This window comes from Aptenodytes patagonicus, chromosome 4 (genome assembly GCF_965638725.1).
Source record: "Aptenodytes patagonicus chromosome 4, bAptPat1.pri.cur, whole genome shotgun sequence".
In the NCBI taxonomy this organism is placed as follows: domain Eukaryota; kingdom Metazoa; phylum Chordata; class Aves; order Sphenisciformes; family Spheniscidae; genus Aptenodytes; species Aptenodytes patagonicus.
The window spans coordinates 3,884,538-3,908,775 of NC_134952.1; the positions used below are offsets into that span (position 1 = coordinate 3,884,538).

The following is a 24,238-nucleotide window of genomic DNA, read 5'->3' on the forward strand; positions in this document are numbered from 1 at the left end:
TTTCTAATTGAGAATGTGAATCTGGTCTCCAAATCATACCTTAATTTGTAGTCTGGGAAATGTAAGTGGTATTTTTTTCTCTTTACTTAGTGTTGACAGACTAACAGAATGACAATAATATAACCGTTTTTTGCCAAACCATATAATTAAATGACTATGAAAATTGAAGAGCATTCCATTCACTGAAGAGGGGTTACACTTTTTACTGCCATGTAAGCAAAACTGTAATAACAAAATGATAGGCGTTATATGCTGTGTACATTTTTATTTGTTAGTAACAAAATTATAAATACTTTTCCTTCTGTATAATTCTTACTGAATCTCTTGAGAATTCAGTAGCACTGTAAATGTAATCTGCAGTTCTTTACAATTATAGTTTAAATAGACCAAATCTAAAGGGAGTCTGCCGATTTGATTTCCAAATTTGCATCACTTAAAATCCAATCAGACCAACTGTTCAGATTTTTATTAGGTACGAAATACACGAGTGGGTTCAAGGCCACTCTATGTATAGCAAATACATACCTTGTTTTACAGCATGGATTATCTAACTTGTTACTTAGCATGTGGTTCGACCTTCAGCCCACAAAGACTGCTTACTGACTTCTTGAATTGTTACTATATTAAATCCTTCGGTTTTCGGTAACTGGTGTTTTATAGGCCAGCAGATTGCATTTGATTTTGTGAATTTGCTGTAACATATTGCGTTTTAACGGATTTATCCAGGAATGTAAAACAAAAATAATACAGCAGGCGCTCTGAATTTTAGAACACAAGGGCATTAGGCTTGCAGATGGCCGATACGGATAATGACATTGAATAATTTAGTGTGGAAGGTAATCTTGTTTTGATAGAATACATTAACATTTAGCCAATGCATACAGGTGTTTGGGTAGTGATCTGCATGGTCTAATCGAAGGGAGACCACAGTGACTGTGTGAAGTGCAGCATTATAATCTCACTGACTATGCTTCAAAAAGGAGGATCTGTTCAGAACGTGCTAAAATAGATTTAGAAGACCCTCAGTACTGCAGTCGTTAAAATAATTTCTCACTGTGTGGCGTCATTTTTTAATTTTGATTATGGGAGAATAGGAGGATTGTTTATTTAATGCTTTGTTTATAATTGTATGTTCATTACAGGGTGGATCTAAGAAAACAAGGAGGAAGAAAACATGGTAATTAAAAGAAGAGGTTTCTCTCCTGTTCATGTCTATGATGTCAAAACATGGCCTCTACCTCTTCCACCAAATTCACGATGAGACGCTCCAATCTTTTTGCCATGGCAGGATCTTTAAAATATAGTAGACACAATGTTAGTCTTGGTATTTGAGAATTAGAGAGAAACAATCACACTAATAGCCTGCAACTAGTGTTCGGATCAGCTGGCAGGAGCTCTGTGGGTTGCATTTGCTTGGCTGTATATGCATTCCAGTAACGAGCTGGGTCATATTTTTGCAGTTGTCCCTGACACACGCAGGCAAACACACACAGAGTCACAGATCATGTTCGTTTTATTTCAGCCTGAAGTCAGTTTACCATCACTGTCATTTTTGTTAACTGATACGTCTGGAAGAGGGTGACCAATTCTCCCCAACGCTTTAAAGAAATACATTTCTCTAAAATCCATAAAAATAAAAGTAACAAATACATACATGGTTTTCATGATGGCGTTGGATAATGAATATGTAACTTGAATGATGTACGTCAAATTTAACCTTGATATTTTTTCAGGCAAACCCTGAATATTTTTTGCCTTGGTAAGAAAGAACCTGCCAGTTTGAGTAGTTGGGGATAGAATAGAACAGAACAGAACTATTTCAATTGGAAGGGACCTACAACAATCTGGTTCAACTGCCTGACCACTTCAGGGCTGACCAAAAGTTAAAGCATGTTATTAAGGGCATTGTCCAAATGCCATTTTAACACCAACAGGCTTGGGGCATCGGCCACCTCTCTAGGAAGCCTGTTCCAGTGTTTGACCACCCTCAAGTTAGGAAATTAAAGAGCAAAACAGTTCCACTGCCCATCTGTAGTAAATGGTAACCTTTTGGGTGTCCAGCTGCAGTGCTTGAGCCATGCATCATCTCTTGCCAGCCACGAACGTGTCCCTGACTGTACTGCATGATCAGCAGCAGAGCTGAGCTAATCCAAATTTCCAGCTTTTGGCAGAAACAAGGCACATGCTGAAGGAGACATTAAGGTTTGATTTCAGATGGAGCCTCGCGTAGGCTGGATCATTTTCATGACCACTCGAGCACTGGTTGAGTCCCTGGCTGGCTGTCATTATTGAACCCACATAAGAATCTGATGAAAGAAAAAGGGAGGGAGCTTTCAGCAATGCATAATATAGGGGTTAAATTGAGTTAAACTTGCTGTTTTCTGCATCTTTTGTCTTGCCTATTCAAAAAGGCAATAGCTATCGATTTTCTGAAAGAAACTAACAGTAGGTTAGCCAAATGTGGAGAATTTCTGTTGAACAGTTGAAGTTTTTCAATATCGTAGGAAACTGAAAACTAGAGGCTATAAGAGGAAGAAACCTCGATACAGTTAGCACTCACTATTTTTATAAAGTAAACCGTAAGTATTACGAATGCCAAGAATAGCCTAACCATCATATTGATTTTATAATGTTGTTCCTGACTCTAGTATTGCAGTGCAGTGACATTTCATTACACCCATTGAAACTATAATAACTGAAGTGCAACATCAGCTGATGGAAATGAAATTAAATCTATTTTCAGTAATAAAGAAGTGATGTCCACGAAGAATAGAATACAAACCAGTTTTCTAGTTTTATAACGTTCAATTACAACAAGCTATAAATAAAAAGTAGATATTTGTTGTAGCAATACTTCTTGTGTATCAGATAAGAATCAGATAACCTAATTTCTCTTTGATTCTCAACAAAAAGTTCCTAAAATAAATGCCTCTCCAACCACACTACTGTGAAGTTTGTATTCTACAAAATATTTAACAAAGTTTCTAAATATCTTCACATTTGTGGTGACAGACACACAAAAAAACCCCAACCCTTTGTTGGGAAAATATAAATCTGGCCCCGCTCTGATGCTTACACAAATACAGTACATCTGGAATTTTCAAGGCCTTGAAGTACTAAACATCTAAGCAACATCAAGAATTACTTTGGATAGGAAATTCATCCTGTTTATTTATTTCAGTCACTGAGTGATAGTAAGTTTGTTTAAAATGAATAAATAAAACAAACCCCTGACCTAAAAAGAAATATACAGTCTATATATTTGCAGTCATAGGGTTGAAATGTTACTGCCAGCACAAATATCAAGATACTGAGAGCAATTTGGCTCTTAAAGCATTCATAATTCATATGTTGTCCTTGCATATATTATCTTCACTTTTTCCAGGTTCTATTTTATTGTTTGGAAGTGTCTTTAATACCCTGTTACTATATGATGAGATAGTAGGATCACGTTTTCAGATCCCCACGCGCGTTTTGGCTTGCCTAAGAGGCCCAATAATGAGAATGGGAGAAGGACAACTTGAAAAGGGGTTTGAAGCTAGAAAGATGAGGAAATATAAAGAAAAATAACAAATACATTTAATTGGAGAGAGAAATGAATTGACTTAAGTAAGGACTGGAAATTTGGCACAAGAAAATTTTTGTAAATAACATGGAGGAATTACATCGCTTGTGGAGTTGGTTAGCAATGAGGCCTTTTAAGAAGAATGTCATTTTTTCATTGTCTTGAGGTCATTATTTTTTTAGATAATGAACTAAAAACCAAACAAACAAAAAAACCAGACAACCCCACAAACAAGCAAAAAACCAAAAAATTAACAAAGTTTCTTAAATATTGTCACATTTGTGGTGACAGATACACAAAAAAACCCCAACCCTTTGTTGGGAAAATATAAATCTGGCCCCGCTCTGATGCTTACACAAATACAGTATATTTGTGTAATAAATATTTATTTATTTAAAATAAATAAACCTGCACTTAGTTTGCAGTCCTCCTCCTAAACCAAAGAGCTTGTGCTCCTGTCAGGGAGTGCTATTTCCCCACTGTAACTATCATAACTGCAGAAAATACAGGTAACAGGGCATTGTGAAAGAAGTATGATAACTTTTTTAAAGCTCAAACTTAAGGCAGCAGCTTGACATTAACACACATCCTGAGATATATATATGTGTGTGTGTGTGTGTATGTGTGTGTTTTCTATCTGATTCAGAGCCTGGACAGACAAGGAGTGGACAGAGACAGAGGTAATAGATGAAGCCTCTGAAAACATTAGGCTTAAGTACCTGTTTTTTAGTACTTGCACAGGCTTTTATGACAGGCGCTATGGTAAAAGGCTGAAATAAGCTCCCGTGTTAATGTGCGTTATACAGTGCCACAACATTGGGCCGGATGGGATCCACCCGAGAGTGCTGAGGGAGCTGGCAGAGGAGCTCGCCAAGCCACTCTCCATCATTTATCAGCAGTCCTGGTTGACGGGGGAGGTCCCAGACGACTGGAGGCTTGCCAATGTGACGCCCATCCACAAGAAGGGCCGGAAGGAGGATCCGGGGAACTACAGGCCTGTCAGCCTGACCTCGGTGCCGGGGAAGGTTATGGAGTGGTTCATCTTGAGGGCGCTCACAAGGCATGAGCGGGACAACCAGGGGATCCGGCCCAGCCAGCACGGGTTCATGAAAGGCAGGTCCTGCTTGACCAACCTGATCTCCTTCTATGACCAGGTGACCCGCCTAGTGGATGAGGGAAAGGCTGTGGATGTGGTCTACCTGGACTTCAGCAAGGCCTTTGACACTGTCTCCCACAGCATTCTCCTAGAGAAGCTGGCGGCTCACGGCTTAGACAGGTGGACTCTGCGCTGGGTCAAAAACTGGCTGGACGGCCGGGCCCAGAGAGTTGTGGTGAATGGAGTTACATCCAGTTGGCGGCCGGTCACGAGCGGTGTTCCCCAGGGCTCAGTTTTGGGGCCAGTCTTGTTCAAGATCTTTATTGATGATCTGGATGAGGGGATCGAGTGCACCCTCAGTCAGTTTGCAGACGACACCAAGCTGGGCGGGAGTGTTGATCTGCTCGAGGGCAGGAAGGCTCTGCAGAGGGACCTGGACAGGCTGGATCCATGGGCCAAGGCCAACTGTATGAGGTTCAACAAGGCCAAGTGCCGGGTCCTGCAGTTGGGCCACAACAACCCCATGCAGCGCTCCAGGCTTGGGGAAGAGTGGCTGGAAAGCTGCTTGGTGGAAAAGGACCTGGGGGTGTTGGTCGACAGCCGGCTGACCATGAGCCGGCAGTGTGCCCAGGCGGCCAAGAAGGCCGAGGGCATCCTGGCCTGTATCAGAAATGGTGTGGCCAGCAGGAGTAGGGAAGGGATCGTGCCCCTGTACTCGGCCCTGGTGAGGCCGCACCTCGAATACTGTGTTCAGTTTTGGGCCCCTCACAACAAGAAGGACGTTGAGGTGCTGGAGCGTGTCCAGAGAAGGGCAAGGAGGCTGGTGAGGGGTCTGGAGAACAAGTCTGATGAGGAGCGGCTGAGGGAACTGGGACTGTTCAGCCTAGAGAAAAGGAGGTTGAGGGGAGACCTCATCGCTCTCTACAACTCCCTGAAAGGAGGTTGTAGCGAGGTGGGGGTCGGTCTCTTCTCTCAAGTAACAAGCGATAGGACGAGAGGAAACGGCCTCAAGTTGTGCCAGGGGAGGTTTAGATTGGACATGAGGAAAAATGTCTTTACTGCAAGAGTGGTGAAACATTGGACCAGGCTGCCCAGGGAAGTGGTGGAGTCCCCATCCCTGGAGGTATTTAAAAGACGAGTAGATGAGGCGCTTAGGGACATGGTTCAGTGGGCATGGTGGTGTTGGGTTGAGGGTTGGACTCGATGATCTTAGAGGTCTTTTCCAACCTTAATGATTCTATGATTCTATAACATTGCCAATCCAAAGTAAATCTCCCAGTAATGGCAACAAGATCCTTGACCTAGAGATATTTCTTGTTTTGTTTAATTGTTTTCATAAAGAAAATAAAAATTAATGTCTTCACTTGGATTCCTCATCACTCTTCTTTAAACACAGTATTTACCCTTGACTAACAGCCTGATCTTCCAGGTCACCAACATGGGGAGGAGAACCCCTTGGCTTCCTTATTGACCTTTTATCTGAATACCAGATGAAATAAGTTTATTATTTGATTCTGGACATCCAAATCATCACTTGAGATGCGAATTTTGCTTTCATTGTTTTGCTGGATACCAAAGGCCTTTGCAAAGGTATTTATTATGGCTCATCTGATTCATGGCATTCTGGTAAGGGTTGTTATAATTGGATTTTGTGAATCCAAAAAAGGGAGAAACTTGCGTCCTTTGTGGGGTCGTCATAGCCTAATGCAAAAAGAGTACTACTGGACTACTAAAGGATTGGACTTCACAACAAATACATGGATGGTTATAGTGCCCAATTCTTCGGTTCATGTTCTCAGCATTTTTTTGTATAGCTTTCTGGGAACTGCAAACCTTTATTAAGAGGGAGGCAAGACTGTAGATTTGTCATTTTGTGATATGATATTGCAAAAGAAATTATATACTGTATGCCCATTGTGCCATATATAGCACATGATGCAAAAGGGCATATTTTAGCTAATGTAGTATGTTTTGGGAAAACAAAGTACTAAAATTTATCTATTTTAGTTCATTCAGTTCTCCTTTGTGGAAGAAGGACCTAAACTCAGAGTTGCAAAATGACCTTTTGAAAGAGTTATTAAGAATTCAGAACAATTCTTACCATTTTCATCTCGATCTTGATGTCTGTATTACCCTTAGTAGAGTCATTTTCATTTCCCTGTCTCCTTTCCAAATTTCCTGACGTATAACTGACAAGATCTACCTGGAACATAATGCGTGAAGACCCCAGCTGAAAGGGAGCAGAAGGAGCCTGACACTGGGATATGAAATGCAACCTTCGCCTGTCACTTTATGATATTAAAGTGTGTCTGGCACCTGTGATCACATTTCGCTGCGGGGGATGGTAAAAAGTGTAGTTGAGATAAGTTATAAACTGATCTGGTTTTGCTTTGTAACGGTCTTAACTTTTTTTATTTTCCTCATATCTGAAATTTTATGGTTTTGGGGGACCTATAAATATTTTCAATTTTCCTCTAGGTTCTGGAAATAATATTTCTTCCTATCCTGGTATATTTATTTTCTTAAATAAGTAAAGGGGCAGAAGTGGGTCATGGCTATTGGGAAAACCTGATTTCTTCCTGTCCTTTTTAAAACTTAGAAACATTTTCAATGTGTTCTTGTAAAATACTGTTCTGTGGATAGAGAGCATTGGGGGGTGAGGGGGTGGAAATCAGTATCTGGTTTTCATCATTATTGTTATTGTACCAGGGTGGCTAAGGGACATAGGTGCGAGTTTACTTGCCCATAAACATTGCATGCTTTGTTGGCCTAGTAAACCGAACCGTTGTAGCTAAAACTGTCTTGGAATTAACTAATGAAATTGAAGAAGGAGAAGCAGGACAGTCCCCAAGGAAGTCTACATCTATGAGAAGGGTTGATCTTCCAGTTGGTGGTTTCCTTACTGAGTTGCTAGCTAGCACCTGTAATTTCTGGCAGGGAACCCTTAGCAGGGAACTCTTAAGGAAATATGGCAAACTACCCTGAAGTAAAGGGATTTGGCATTTAGCAAGAGTATCAGTTTTCCACCAAGAGCGCAGTCAAGCATTGGAACAGGAGGCCCAGAAAGATTGTTCAATCTCTATCCATGGAACTTTTCAAGACCAGACTGGATAAAGTTCTGAGCAACCTAGTGTGGCCTCATACCTGACCCTGCTTGGAGCAGGAGGTTGGACTGGGTGACCTCTGAAGTCCCTTCCAGACCGAATTATTTTATGATGCTACAATAGTTCAGGGAGTTTGGGCACGGCAACAGCCCATCTGACATTCAGAGATCCTGTACGTTTCTAGCTGACAGCAGTTTGTATTTCTGGCATTTTGCCGATTGTGGTAGAACTGATATTCCTGTCAGCTGTTGAAGCAGCACAAAAGCAGGATATTAATTAAAAATGGATACTGATTTTTTATAAGAGGATGGTGCAAAGGTATGCTTAACTCCCAGCTGATTCCCCATACGCCTCTGCCAATTTTTAAGCTAAAAGCAGACGTTGGGTACTTTTGTGACATTGTTTCTCTTTTGCTGATTAATATAATGGAGAAGGGTCATAGTGGTAGTATCTTGGTTTTTTTTCAAATTAGGGAAAATAAAAAAGGTCTTACTACACTAGCTGTAACCAATGTCTTACAACTTTTGTGAAGTAAATTCAGTATAGAAGAAATGAACATTGGTTCTTTGTGTGAGCCCTAAATTCTACAAGCAAAGTATGTTTCAGAATAATATACATATGATTAAACAAAATCAACAAAAAAACATCCTTTTTTGATGTTTTTTACTTGAAAATCATAAATCACTTTACCAAATTGAATTACTCTCTCTCTCTATTTTTTTTTTTTTTTTTTTTTTTTCATTTTATGACTGCATATATTTTATCAAAGAGAGACTTAAGTTGCTTAAGTTAACCAGGAATTTACAAGCGGAACTAGGTATACTAGTTCTTGTCATCGTATTCTCTACTCGTCAAAAATTTATTTGAAACTTTTTGTAAGATACCAATAATTAAAATCTACTGTTGAGAAATTGGGAATGGATGTTTATGACGTTATTCCAAGTTTAAGGTGAATGGTTTTGCAAAAATAGTATATATTTTTTATGTTTAACATAATTAGAATTTACATTGGGGCTTAACGGTCTTACATTCACATACACTTGCATTCATTATCCACCTGGGAATTTCTTTTTCTATTCTAAATCATTTAGAGAAAAAAAGAACAAAAATTGTGGAAATGTGCAATAATAAATTATTTGTTAAAATGTTTATTAGACTTTTAGGGGGGATTGTTGTTGTTTTACCTGAGACTTAAATTCATTCTCTCATTGCTTTTCAGTATAATTTTGCTTCTGCACGTTATGAGACAAAATAATATGTGTAAATGAGGCCCAAGCACACTTGCAAACTTTCACTATGTCAATTTGTGGTTACTTTTAAAAGTTAGCAACAGATTTATGTTCCTGCCAAGGATGTTGAACACTGCCCTCCCCCCTCCAAATATATGACTGCAGTTTGCAAATAAATTAGCTAAATTTGAAGCTTGAAGGCTACAAGCCAAGAAAGTAACATGTTATTAACTTCTGTAACCTATGTCATTACAACATAAGGAAACTTGCCAGATAAGTTCTTTGCTACTTATTATTTCCAATAGAGAGATTGATTTATGCATATTCTAGGGAAAATGATGTTCTGCAAACCCCATCTTTCATGAAGTAAAAGAAGATTAATGAAGGCCATCTTTGTTTTAGAGAATAAATTGAGATTCCTTGTGAATGCTTCAGGTTTCTCGGTGTGTCCGTATTTGTATAGCCAATCTGTTGAAACAGTGATTTGCGTTAGATTGTGTTAGGTCATGCTAATTTATAAGTCAAGAACGCACCTTTAAAATAAGTTTCTATTGCTAGTTTTTCACTAATGTTCTTTGAATTCTGTGAGAGTACCTTGTGAGTTGTGTTAACCTAATTAAAACACATTGACTGTCACATAAACTATGTTCAAACTATGAATGTAAAACTGCCTGCTATAGGAAGCAGGCTTTTAAAATGTGAATTATGGGAATATAGGCTTTTCTTTACCTATTCATTTTTTGTGATGTAAGCCTTTAAAAAAGATTACAAATACTAAAAAAGATAACCAAATCCTCAAAGTTAACATATAAAGAAAAGCTAACATATAAAGTGAAAGGAGTGTTCTGATCCCATGCAAAAAAGAATCCCCATTTAAAATTAGTGGGCTTCTAAAGAGCTCTGTCCAATAATATCTTATTTGTCTTTCCCAAGGTATTTTCTAAAGGACTCAGGTATTTGAAATAAAAGTGGACTTAGGTGGCCTTGGAAAAAGAGTGTAATTTTGGTTAAGAAACCCATTCACATTTGATTATTTTAAAGAATTTACTGAAACTAATTTAATGATAGTTTACTGTGGAATCAGCATGTCTTAGACTGTCACCAGTTTTAACTTCATAGAAAAGCCACAGTAACATAACTTTAAATCATGGTGTTAGTGTTTACATACTTAACTTCTTTACTAACAGTGTGTATTTAATTAGTAAAGGAGATACTATAAGTAATTAATCATTTAAATATTAATACTGTAGAAGTTCATTTAGGAACAGAAAAATCCTGAAACATTCTTTAGATGTTGATCCTGTGTTGGAGGTGATGAGAGGTCTGTCTGCATGTCATGCATCCTGTCATGCAAGGATGAGAAGAATTAACACATTTTAAAATACATTCAGAGATGTATAATAGAAATAATACAGTTGTGCCTGCTTTTGTCTGGTGTAACAAGCCACACTGATAAGATTTGACTGGAGCCATGACGTTGAATAGAACATTTGATTTTCAAATAATCGTCAGGAATAAGAACTTTCTAATTCTGTGTTCATAAATTCTGTTTTCATTCCAAAAGGCATTTTTTGCCAGTCCAGGCTCTAAGCAGAAGCTCCTGTGCTCCGCTATTCCTTTCATTTTTCCTTTCTGTGAGGGTGATGATGTGACTGATGATTAGTAATGTCATTTCACTGCTCCTCTCTGCCTCTTCACCACTTGAACATGTGGCCAGGAGGGGGAAAGGTTAGTTACATCCTCTGCTTGGAGAGATCTGAATCCCAGCCTCCCTTCTTGTAGTTCAGCAGGCTAACCAGGATCCTGGTTGCTTTGGGCGGGTTGAAAGTACCTTTCACTTTTATACTGAAACTAGTTTAATTCAGTAGAAAGCTTGTGTGCGTGTTTGGGGCAGGGGATTGTTTCCAGCACAATGAGCTTGTCTGTTTACATCTTTTGTTCTTATATTTTCTTCTTCTGTATGTATCGTGTTCTTAATTTTTATTTAAAAAAAAAAAAAAGAAACTGGTGTTTTTACAGAGTTTTAAAGGCTCAGAATAATAAATGAATATTATGCTCTAGCTTCTGGAAAAATCTTTTAAATCCATATTCAGTGTGGTAAGAGAAATCACAAATTCTCTGTTCACTTCTTTTTTCCCTGGGCTTTGTGGAAAAACAAGTTTTCTTGTATGGATCTCAACATGCTTACAATACTTTTCACTCTACTTTAAGACAATAATTGTTATCCAGTCCTCCAAGGCAGGCACTTCAGGTGAGTGTTTAAGGCATAACGATTTTGTTATTCAGTGGGTAAATTGAAATGTGGGGAAGGCAGAGGAATTGTTCCTTTGTTCTCTGCCTTCACGAAGGTGAAGGTAAGTGACATTCGGCGATATGTGACTGATCTGTTGCTCACAGTCTTGTCTTTATACTATATGAGTTTGGAAAAATCTGAATGTCCGTTATAAATGTAGTGGGACATTAAGATTCTGCATGTCTTTAATGAGCCACTAACTCTATTTTTTAATGTGTGACTAATTTAGCTTTTAAAAGTTATAGATCAGTGCAGAGATTAAAATAAATACAAGCATTGAAATTTTTTTTTCCTTCAGGGCTATAGCATGGAAATGTAATCACCCTGGAAGAGATCTGGGTTCTCAGAAATTAGGTCACCTTGGCAACAAAATCTATTATTGTCTGAAAGAAGCTAATCAGTGATTTGGCAGAGCAAGAGGATGATAAAAGGGATCTCTGAGCCATTTCCTCTCTTTTTAGTCCTCTTTTGCTGTACAAGATGATGGTAAGGTGCTTGTATCAGAAGCTGAAAGAGGCTCCTGCCTTTCCTCAGTGCGTACAGACTCTCAGAGCACCAAAGGGAGTTAGTGAACCCCCAAGAGGGATAGGATGTATTCAGCTTTTTTCTACTGATCTGTAACAGCTTGGGTTTTATTCAATGACTAAAAGCAGCGATGTGTTCAGAATGATGTAAAACCTTTCCATATATCCCCACGTGCTTGCTTGTTCTGTTGTGTTTGCCCTGGAGGATTAGACTGAAACCCACGAGGTCCCCGTCTTCAGTGGGATTCTGGGAAAGGAATGAGTACAGGTAGTGGCTACAAGAGGACTGGTGAGTCAGGACTGACTCCTGGGGATGGCTAGCTATCAAACCACGACACTGGGCTATCCACCTGTGGGATGGTGTCATGTACAGTGTCTTAAGAGTCACAATAGGTTTACTTTTAAGTTTATTGCCAGAAACCTGCTTTATTCCTAAAGGCTTAAGACATTTTGATTGGGTCTTCAAGTAATAACGTACCTTTTGAACCTGACTTCTGTGACGTATCTCCCAAATCATTTACAGGGACAACTTCTAGAGATGAAAATATAATTTAATCTTCTCCCAGCTTAGGTGGGCAGGGAAACTTTCTATTCTTGTTTTATTTATTTGCTTTTGCCTTTCTCTGACACCCTTTTGCTAGCATCGCTTTTGCATCGCTCTAGTAATTAGTTCTCTGCCACTGCAGTTGCCTATGCCTTTTTTATTTTCTTACTGCGGTGTGCTTTGTTTGGGAGGATAAGGCAGGGAGGATTTAAAATATTTAACCCGACTGAATTCTTCTTTACGTAGCATATTTGGATGAAATATAATCATGTGAGTTATACTAGGTATCACACTAGATGATCTAATGGTCCTCTTTGGCTTTGCTTTCTATTGATCCATGGATCAATAGCAAAAGAGTATGTATTTACTTGTCTGAGTATTAGCCTGTTTCCTCACCCAGAAAACAATTTCTGGTATTGTCAATAGGGCTTACAGTTTACAATGAACTCTGTAATGTCAAGGTAGAAATTATATAGGAATAACAGGCTCAGTCTTGCTATGCACTTTGCCTTAGAAAAGAAATATTTGAGTCAAATCAGGTAAAGGAGTTACTGTACAAAAATTTGCCATAGAACCTCTGGAATGAAATTCAGTGCCAGAAGAGGAATTTTAGAATACAGAACTATTGTCAGTGTTAGACCTATTTTGTTGGATTCCCAGCCACTTTGGTGAAAGTGTGTGATTGGAAAAGGCAATTAGAGCCTCTGGAAATCACTTTGTCTACTTCTATATTGACTGGACATCATGTTGAGCTGTTAGACACCAAAATCATTAGTTCTTGGAGCAACTAGTTAAGAAATCAAAAAAAAGAGAGAACCATTTATCTGGTCATTCTTAGGGACCAGACCTGGTTCAAGATATTGCTACTGGACAGTTGATTTGTAATGGTTGCCAAAATGTATTTAAAGGTCTGAAAAGCACCCCCCCAACTTAAAATTTTCATACAAAAAAAAAAATTCAGTTGTTAGTTACAAGAACAGTCAATTGGGTAAGATGTTTACACATGGTATGGAGAACTTTTAAATATACTGAGAGACACGCAGCTAAGTGCAATTGGGAAAACTCCCAAGAAACAGTCTTAATGAACACACGCCTGCATGATTCCATAGCAAAGAAAAGGTATCCCATAAATAAAAGGACATTCTTTAAAAAGTTGAAGTCAGATGCTGAGGAAAAATGGATAACTGAAAGGTAAATTGAATGTAAAAGCACAACAAGAGATAGACCAAAGTAATATTTGAGAAGCATGTTGCTGAGGGCCAATTGATATAAAATATACCGGAAGAAGGAAATCTCTCTGAGATAGTAAATGAGTTACAGTGTAAAAGAAGTCCTGAGTACATTTAAACTAAGTTCTAATGTTACTTATGTAGGAACTCAGGGAGGTTCCCATACCTGAGCTATTCTTTGCAGTGGATAAACTGATGAAAGTGTCTCAAGTTGAAGCGTCAGTAGAAGAGATTGTAGAGCAAATACATTAAGCAATAATGCACCAAGGTAAGCTGTAAGCACAGAAATGTCTAAAAGGAGCCTACTTGTGAAATTGTTGAATTACTAACGGTGATTGCCTAATTTGACATTGGTGTTAGAGGAGAGGAAGATGGCAAATATGACTCAGCTTTAAAGAGAGACCTAATGAGTAGGTGACAGAACCCAGGACTAGTGAGTCTGACTATCTAACAGGCTAAATGTATATATAAAAATTATTTACAAAAGGTGCAAGTAATAATGAAATTTGCAGGTGGTACAGCATTGCTTAGAACAGTCAGGATGGCGTTATACAGAGGGGCTCAACAGAAGGGAATTGGATGTAACTCAGTGGTGGTAAATTCAGTGATTAAAGAGAAAATTACCAAATATGCATCACCAGTCCCAAATTCTACATTAGCTGTTATCACCTGGGGCCGGGGTGGCAGAGAGGAAGGGGAGAAGATGGAGTCATTAGGGATACTCCTGTGAAAACATCTGCTTGGTGACCTCAAAAGGCAAATGGAGTACTAGGAATTATTGGTGAAGGAAGAAACAGCAATATGGTAAATGTCTCGTTGCCACTGTATAAATTCATTACACCTGTATTTTGAATAATAAATGTAGTTCTATTTATATATTAAACAGTACAGAGAAGGTTCAAGGAAGATTGACAATGATGGTTAGAAATATAGAGATGCTTATGAAACGGAAAGATAAGTTATTCTTCACCTTGCTTAAGGGATGATTGAAGGGAGACCTTGTAGGAGATCTGATAAAACCAAGAATGTTATGGCAAAAGTAAATTGGGAATGATTATTCACTTTGTTGTACCGTAAAGAAATAGAGAGAAGTTTAAGAAATCAGATTTAAAGCAAACAAGACATAAGGAATTTCTTTTGCATGTCATATTTGTAGAATTCTTTGCCTTTAGATGTTTTGAATGCAGAAGTTTCAATGATTTCAAAGGAGGATTATATAAATACAAGGACAGTAGAACGTTTGGTGGTGTCTAATCCTGTTGGTCCTCTATAATCACCTGAAGAGTTTCTAACCTGCAGATTGCATGAAGGCAGACTAAGGAGGAATTATACCGTTTCCCCGATAAGTCTTACATTTCTTCCACTTTTATATCCAATGGTCATCAGCTGAATTTCATGAGTATTCTGAGGCACTGATAAAATCAGTGCATTGTTATTGTTTTAAAGTCTGTGCATGTATGGTATATGTTTATTATACCATTTTCTAATGATGCTGGTAAGAGGGTTACATCCTATTTTTCTTGAATGTAACTCTGCCCCGGCTTACCCTTAGACTGAAAAAAAGATTGAAAAAAATGTAGGGAAAATGTCATTTGCATGAATCCTGTCCCAAATAAGATCTCTGGTTTCTACTATAAATAGATATTTATTTTGAATTAATATTTTTATTATATATCTCTGAAAAATGTCTTGTGTGTTACTTGCCATCTTAACCTGCAAGTTTTTTAGAATTGAGCTTGGGGGTGAAATCTTGGCCTTATACAATCAGTAATAAAAAGCCTTTTGAGTTCACTGACATTGAATCTAACTGTGGAAAAGGCAAATACACAATGTAATTTGGGCACTGTTGTATACTGATAAGATTTTCCCACTGCTAGCCATAGATAAAAGAAATAAATAATCAAACGTTTCAATGTTCTCGTGAAAAGCAAATTAAGTCCCATTTCTTTACACTTTTTTTTGTGTCACTGTAACCAGCAGTAGTTACTGAAAAATAAAGCTGCCCTAGATTGAAAGAGCAACTCTAAGCACAAAGTGGGCATGTAATTCATTGCCCATTTTGCTAGTTATTCACAATTCCTCCCTGGCTTAATCTTTTTCCATCTTCAAAACATTTTATATGCATTTTTTAGGCTATCTTCTGAACTTTTTAGATTCCTTGTGATAGGTTTAACTCGTTAGTAGATTCTGTAGCTGATATGCCTTGTTTAGGAGACAATAACAGGAAGATTCTAACATTTTTTTTTTTTGTCATTTACTAGTGTCAAAATGATATATTTTATTATAAGCTGGTTTGCATGTATTTTGCAGAGGGAACACTGCAAAAAAAATATTATAAACCCAAGTAAACATGGAAGCATAGCAAAACATATTTTAGAGCACAAGATGTAAAATGCTGGTTTCACTGCACTTATTTTTAAAAGTCTGATAGTTCATGTAAATTGTATTTAGTGACAATATCCACTGAATCCTGCAAATCAATAAACAACACTGTCATAGCTTTAAATGCCAATAATCAGACAGGCAGAGATCATTGTTATTAAGGTATACACAAGTTAATGGTTCCATAGTTACTAAATAAGAAAAAAAAATCACATCTGCTAAAGCACTCCTTAAACAGCAAAAAAGTTGAGATTAGAGAGGATTTTGGAAAAAAGAGAGGAAGACAGTGGGACAGATGAAAAGGAAGGGAAATTCAAAAGTTTATGGAACATGGAAGAAGGCATAAAACTTATTACACAATCAGAACAATAGTTCAGCACATACGTGAACGTCTTTTTTTTTAATAAGAGGCACAAACTACAGCATTGTTAATGAAGAACATCTGTGGTTTAATTTCATAGCTTTAATTATAAATACTTGTTGTATTCTTTGTCTTTTAAATACATGGAAAGCTGCACAGAGTAGCTTCCCGTTAAACTATTGAATTCAAGATTAAGGAAGAGAAGCTGTTCTTCTCAAGTCCAGCAAAAAAATTGACCTGGAAACCAAGCTTTTACAAATCCCTAAAATTGGCAACAAGGGAAACAGAACTTGGTGATTAAGAACATGAGGGAGGAATGTTATATGATCACAGGTGGTCTAAGTAGAGGAAGGGAAGATATTTAGGCATGTAGAGCTAATATATAGAGATGTGGAAAAGGACCTGGGGGTGCTGGTTGACAGCTGGCTGACCATGAGCCGGCAGTGTGCCCAGGCGGCCAAGAAGGCCAATGGCATCCTGGCCTGTATCAGAAATAGTGTGGCCAGCAGGAGGAGGGAAGTGATCGTGCCCCTGTACTCGGCACTGGTGAGGCCGCACCTCGAATACTGTGTTCAGTTTTGGGCCCCTCACTACAAGGACGTTGAGGTGCTGGAGCGTGTCCAGAGAAGGGCAACGAGGCTGGTGAGGGGTCTGGAGAACAAGTCTGATGAGGAGCGGCTGAGGGAACTGGGGCTGTTTAGCCTGGAGAAAAGGAGGCTGAGGGGAGACCTCATCGCTCTCTACAGCTACCTGAAAGGAGGTTGTAGCGAGGTGGGGTCGGTCTCTTCTCCCAAGTAACAAGCGATAGGACGAGAGGAAACGGCCTCAAGTTGTGCCAGGGGAGGTTTAGATTGGACGTGAGGAAAAATGTCTTTACTGAGAGAGTGGTTAAACATTGGAAGAGGCTGCCCAGGGAAGTGGTGGAGTCCCCATCCCTGGAGGTATTTAAAAGACGAGTAGATGAGGCACTTAGGGACATGGTTTAGTGGGCATGGTGGTGTTGGGTCGATGGTTGGACTCGATGATCTTAGAGGTCTTTTCCAACCTTAATGATTCTATGATTCTGTGTTCTGTCACGTGAGAGAACTTGTCCTTGTGTGGAAGTTTGGTCAAGTTTTCAAATGCTTAGGGTTTTGTCTTTAATAAAATATGCTTTTTTGCGTTACAAGAATTTGATTGCTTTGTTCAGAGATTTTAGTGAATTCAGCTCAATTGTCCCAAATACTGTTTTACTTTTTTTCCTTTTTCAATTTCTGCCTTATTCTTAAAAAAAAAAAAAAAAAAAAGGAATAAATAATACAGAAAGAAGTCACTGTACAACTGCAGCACTGTATCTATCAGCTGCCTGATGTCATTACTTACAACTGATGTACATTATATTTCACGGTGATAGGAAGTGCAATGACTACGCAAAATAAGCCTTCATATTATAACTCACTTGACATGATAAATGGGAAACGTTGTATAGACTGCAACAGCCACACAGCTAATTAGAGTTAATTGTGAATGTAAATCAGAACTGCTTTTATCAGTGGGACTCAATCTAAGGTATTTCCAAAGAGGTAGAGCTATATCTTTTTGTGGGAATTTTTGGGTTTGAATCCTTAGATATGCACGTGTTCTTCTTCTATTTATTCTATTCATCCGAGCATGTTTTTGTGTATTTTGATATACATTTGACACTTACTTTGATCAGTGATGCAGTTAATGGTCTTTAAATTATGAGTTTATTGAAAGAATAGTCACTTGTGCAGATTTGAAAGTTAGTTTGTAATATACATTTTTTTCCTATTTTATCCTAATATTTATTTCTCATTTTCCTTCTCTTGCACTCTATTTAAAATCCTTTTTTAGCTTTCTTGGAGTATTGCAAAGTAGAATAACCTGTCGTAATACTAAGAGTTAAGTCCTGTGCAGCGGGACTACTTATATCTGTTGTTTCAGCCCTCTTGTACTAGCAGGAAGTCTTCTCCTTAGATGAATTCACAAGTCTGAAATCTAACCTCTTAAGTGTCTTATCTTCAGCTGTACTTAAGCACTACTGATATTTAATTTTGCCTCCTGTCCTCTGTTTCTTTCCGTGGGCACTTCAGACGTGACAAAAGACTATTAAATACTCAAATAATTAATATGGACAGGCAGGAGATTGGCAAGGCACTGACATCGGCCTTTGCTATATCTGAGCCTAATAGTTCCCTCCATTTATTAAATCAGTTATAACATGTTACATTAAATGTTGGAGTCCATAACAAAGCACAAGCATGGGATGAGATGTTACCTATGCAGAGCAGGAAATTAATTATTTTCTGCACACAGAGAGCAAGTCCTCTTATTTTCACCCATCTTTTGGTTACAGTGCTGTACATACTTATCTCTTGACCCTTTTTCTTAAACAGAAACAAAACCATTGACTCATTAAGGTGCTAATTTTTGGCTATGCTGTTTCCTTAGAGTTGTTCTAACTATAACATAAGTCTCACTCTTGAAAACTCTTGTCTATTAAAGATCCACACAATAGTGGGGGATTGAGAGGATAAGGGTCAGAGAAAAGGTTGAAAATTGCAATTTATCCATTAAAATATTTTAGCTCTCAGAATTTTCAATCAGTCTTGCAAAAGGTAGATTTTTATTCCAGCTTTTAAAAATTGTTATAACAATACCAAAAAGACATTTAAAGGGTGCTTTTAGTGTTAAATGTTAGGGCATTTTTAACAACATGCTAAAAATCTTTTCTTGAAAGAATGTGTTACCTAAACATAGGAAATCACCTTTTTAAAATATGATTGGGCCATATTTTGTAGCAAAATTGCTGGAAGAACAGATTGCAAGTCAATCTTAAAGAATCTGAATTTTAGTAAGTTGCAGCCATGTGATAGAACTTTATTATTAATGTCCTGTGTGATTTATAATTTTCTTAATAATTTATAAGTAACTTAATTATACTAAGCATGCCAGAAAAATGTCTGTGAAAACATTGGTCTGTTTTGTTTCTATTATAAATAATATATGTAAGCCTTTCTACAGGTTCAAGCCATAATGGTCCTAACGGGCCTGTTTAATACTTGCCTTCACCAGCAGTGCAGCATCAGAGTTTCGGCAGCTTTTTAACCAATATAGACTACGCCTAGCAACAACACAAAACATAGCTGTAGTATGAAAAAGTCGTATTAATTTGACAAAATTTGTCTTGTGATAGTTAAGATATGTAAAATCACAACGTGTAACATGCGGAAAGGGGGTGGTGAGGAAGAAAACTAGACTGGATGAAGTGTCACCTAATCTGAATAGCAGGACCTAGCTGAAAGAAAATGTACATTTGCGAAGAATACATATAGGTATTCTATTTGTGACATAGATTTACAACAATGTTTTTTTAATGATGTATTTGGGAACACGATAGATCATCCAAGGTGGGACAGTTTTTAGTTTAGTATAGACGGGATCTACTTATTCCTAATTTTATTACAGGACATCACTGTCTGTCAGTGCTTGTATGTGTAGATTAGCAACAGTTTAGATCACTTTACTCAAGATACAGCTAATCCTTCTGAAAGTATGAAAATAATACACCCTCAGTAGGGATGATGTCACAAAAACCTGTATAGGGCCCACTAATCTGTATTAGAAACCAGATTTTTGGAGAAGGCGGCTGATTTTATAAGTGGTACATGTCAAAATCTGAGTGAACAGACTTCGCTTATCTAATACCGTCTCTTACCTTCAATGATTCAAGGCACTCTCTTTTTTGTTTTTTGGTTTTTTGGTTGTTTGTTTTGGTTTGGTTTTGTTTGGTGGATTTTTTTATGTTTTTTTAATGGCTAATGCAAAATTAAGCACTTAAAACTTGAAAAAATTTCGAACACCTAATTTTTCTAGTATGTTAGTGTGTGAATCTGCTTTTTCTTGTATAAAAAGTAAATTATACATGTAGGGGGCACAGGAATGAGACAATGAATACACAGTCTTATTTGGTGCATCTATTTTGTTGGTTTTGTTGTTTTATAAGATGTGATAGTTTGACATAATTGAATCCCTTCGTAAAATTTCCACTGTCAGATTTCCACATGACTACCCTAGAAATTCTTCAGTTTTAATCAGTATTTGTGCTCTAGTTTCTTGTTGGTGTCATAGCAGATCTACATAAATAAGTATGAAGAGGATGTTTTATTCACATATTCAGTATGGAGTAATGTATTTAATGAGAATATAAAAATCTTTCGTGGAGGGGAGAATGGGAACCTTTCTGATATTTGCAAAGGCCAGCAAGCAGAATAAACAGGTACCACCCTGATACAGAATACCCCATCCAAAAAAGAAAAGGGGGAGAAAAAAAGGAATTTGCCTTCAATTGAGCCATCTGCAGGTACTGAATTTAGGTAATTAAGGTGATTGCCAAAAGACAATAGAAAACACTCTTCAGGATCCTGGAGGATTTGATGTGGGGCGAGAGAATGCTCATCTCTTTAAGTCAATATGAAACTTTCGTGGTACAAAGAAATTTCACTTTTCGTAACTGGTTTACATATACCTACCTACCCACAGCCATTTCATGACGAATCTGCAGTTTATTGCACCCTATATAGTGGTAGTGCATACATCGCAGTGATAATGTGGATTTATTATAAGTAATTAAAGTAAATGCTGCTATGATCTTCATTGGTAGACCTTTGACATCTTTTATTACAGTTGAATATTTTCTTGAATTTTGCATCATGCTGAGGGCTGTCTTGTTTCTTTTGTCTTATAAATAGCTTGAATTCTGTCTTTATGGCAGTGACTATATGAGCATAAACTGGAGACAAAGGATTGCTTTTGCAAGTAAATCTAAAATTTCTACGATTTTTTTCAGACTTTCTTAAGAATATAAAATAATTTTCCTTCACATAGGAATAATTACCTCTTGAGGGTGAAAAAGAAAACAAGACCATCTCTACTTAATTTTAAAAAAATGGAAACTACTTATAAGTATTTCCATTACATATGAACTACTCTGATTCACTTTTTCAAGACTGCAATAATAGATCAAATTACTCATTATGGAGTGTTAGAAAAAACTGAAATAATATTTTCTGGTATTTGTATTTCTGACCTATTGACATTCTCCAGTGAAAAATCCGTCCATCTCTGAAAAAAATACTGCTAGCTTTGAGACTTTTTTTTTAAAGTATTGTTATTCAGACAAAATTGCTTTTATAGCATACATGCATTCAGCTTTCTGGTTTTTTTTTCCCCACAGCATTATCTTGCACAATTTACTTACTGAAAATTGGCCAAAACCCAGTATGAGGTTACTTTCCATCTCTTGTTATCTGTGTTGCGAAACTGTAGGACTTAATAATTTTCTGTAAACAACGATGCAGACTCTGGCTTGCTGAATCTCTAAGTCAAAATTGCTTGAAGGATCTGCCAGAGGTGGTGTTGGAAATTTTTTCTTGGCTACCATCTGATAATCAGACTCATATAACGAGAGCGCAGTAAACATCTCCTGAATGCCTTACCATGGTGCTTTAATAATAGGTGGTATTTGTTTTCTAGCTATGGAAAAATAAAAATTTTAGGGACCCTCTTCTTAAGAGATGGAGGTGCCCATTTAAAAACAGACAGACAGACGTGTAACTTCTAACAGATATCCTGTATCCATGGTAATCACAAGGATGCTGATCTATGAAATTACAGAAGGGATATTCATGAAATGAAGGGAACAAAGCAACAGGATCCAGAATGTTCATTGACTTCTTGCAACATTAAACAAAAAGGACAAAGAAAAAAGAAAAAAAAACCCAAACAAACACAAAATTAAAGTTGTTATACTTTTATTTCATTCCATAGTGTAATGTATAGAGAAGAAAGGAGTGCTGTCAACCTACACATATTGGAATCTAAGTGAAATATTATTCTAAAATGTATGTAGAAATAGAAAACAAAATTGGTAGATGCTAGATGTTATTCTTCAATCACTGGGCTGTTTTAACAGCTGTCTGCAGAGGAAAATGTACAATTCACTAATGAATACTGGTTCCAGGTTGAAACTTTTATCCATACTTCACTCGTTGGAACGTAATTTTACTTACTGCTTTCAGGTATGCAGTAATTAATGAGTAGTTATACCTATTCCTTTGTAAATGGATCCTGGATAAAGCCTCCAAGAACTTATTATGGTTTTGTTAATCCTTTCCAATAATATCAAAGAAATCATTTTGTTCTGTGAGGCACATTTAATGAGATACTAATGCACCTAGCAGATTAAAGAGGCAACAATTAGATCTTAGCTCTTGTTTGTTAATGAGGAAACTGCTTCTCTAAGGTAGACAATATATTGGGTCTGCAATAGTTAACTAATACCTTCAGTTAACACCAAATTCTTAATTAAATATGATTGTGCCTATAGTGGCAGAAAAAGCTCTTACCATGCTTTTGTCTGATTACATCACTTGCTACATTAAGTTCATTAGTGAATAAAGGCCGAGGGAGATGAATCATATTTAATGAATGATGAATGTTACTCAGACCATTTATTGAATAAGGAGGAATAATAGTTACAAAGAATGTTCTTCTTCCATGGTCTACTAAAATATATACATTCCTGGTGTTTTGCTTTTGTGGTTTTTTTTTTTTAATTAATTCACTAAATATATTAGGAAAAAATAACCAGAGCTCAAAATCATCTAATATTTTATTTTAATTTCCTTCAAAATTTTGACAATGCAAGGATAAACACCTATGTGAGCACTTCTATGACACAAACGTCATGAGAGAACAAAAGATTGCTTCTAAATATATCAGCCTACTCTGAAGTATCTTTAGGGAAACCTTAGAGAAGAGGGACAACACAGGGCTGTGCAACAAGGTCAGAGGCTAGCTTTGGAAACCAAGGACACTTCAGAAAATTCAGTGCTAGTGGCTTCTTTTCATGTGTAGGGAAGGAATCCACCATGAATGCCCAAGTAGATCTCAACAGTGTCATCTCAACAGCATAAAGGTGGAGGATATCTACTGTAACCCGGTTTTCAATAATTTTAGACTCTATATGTTATCAACATTCTCAGTTCCAAAGAACTCATTTTGGACCTCAGTGTATCCCTCATCAACTCCAAAAAACCCCTCCAAACCATCAAAGTTAGCTTTATGGGATAAGTTTGATTCATTCTTCATTCTTCACTGATATCACAGAACTGTTGAGGTTGGAAGGTGCCTTTGGAGATCCTCTAGTCCAACCCCTCTGCTCAGAGCAGGACCACCTAGTCCAGGTTTCCCAGGCCCATGACTAGTAGGGTTTTGAATATCTCCAGTATCTCCCAAAATGTTTCCTTCTAAATATGTTGTACAATCCTACTGCTAATTACGTACAGATCGTTATTTCTTTGTGAGACTAGGTAAACACTGTTGGTTTATATACACTGCTTGACACAGTCTTTTATAGAGTTGTTCTGTCCTGCCTTTTTACTTCATCATCATTTCAGTGCCCTACTTTTGCAATCATTTTCCTGCGTATTGACAGTAATTGCAGTTGGTACTAGAGTTTGTGAATCCCGTTCCTTAGGCAAAACCAGGTAAGAAATGAGAGCATGCGAAGTAGAAGGAAGAAATCATGTTTGCAGAAACTACTGCTGACTGTAAGACTGCAACAGCTTTGACATTTACTGTTCCTGAACCTGTTATTTACTGTTCCTGAAACAGATTTTTGTAACAGTGTTATTTAGTGATATTTTATGAAGTAGTTTCCTTGTTGTTTCTCACTAACACAGCCATACCTATATCTGAGGGAGGGGACTGCAGTTTAAAAAACTTAAGAGAAAAAACAGGAGCTTGATTTATAGTTTCTGAAACTATTTCTCTTGCCTTGTGTAATGTTTTGACTCCTGTCTCTAACCACAGTTTTACCCGTTTAAGCAGGTTTAGGGAAGCCTAAAC

The 24,238-nt window shown here is 37.4% G+C and overlaps 1 protein-coding gene across 2 annotated transcripts in view; it reads left to right on the forward strand.

The window, feature by feature from the left end:
* The window catches only part of CTNNA2 (catenin alpha 2), a 548,499-nt gene that overhangs the window by 180,058 nt on the left and 344,203 nt on the right, over positions 1 to 24,238 (forward strand). The gene's annotated exons all lie outside the window — the stretch shown is intronic.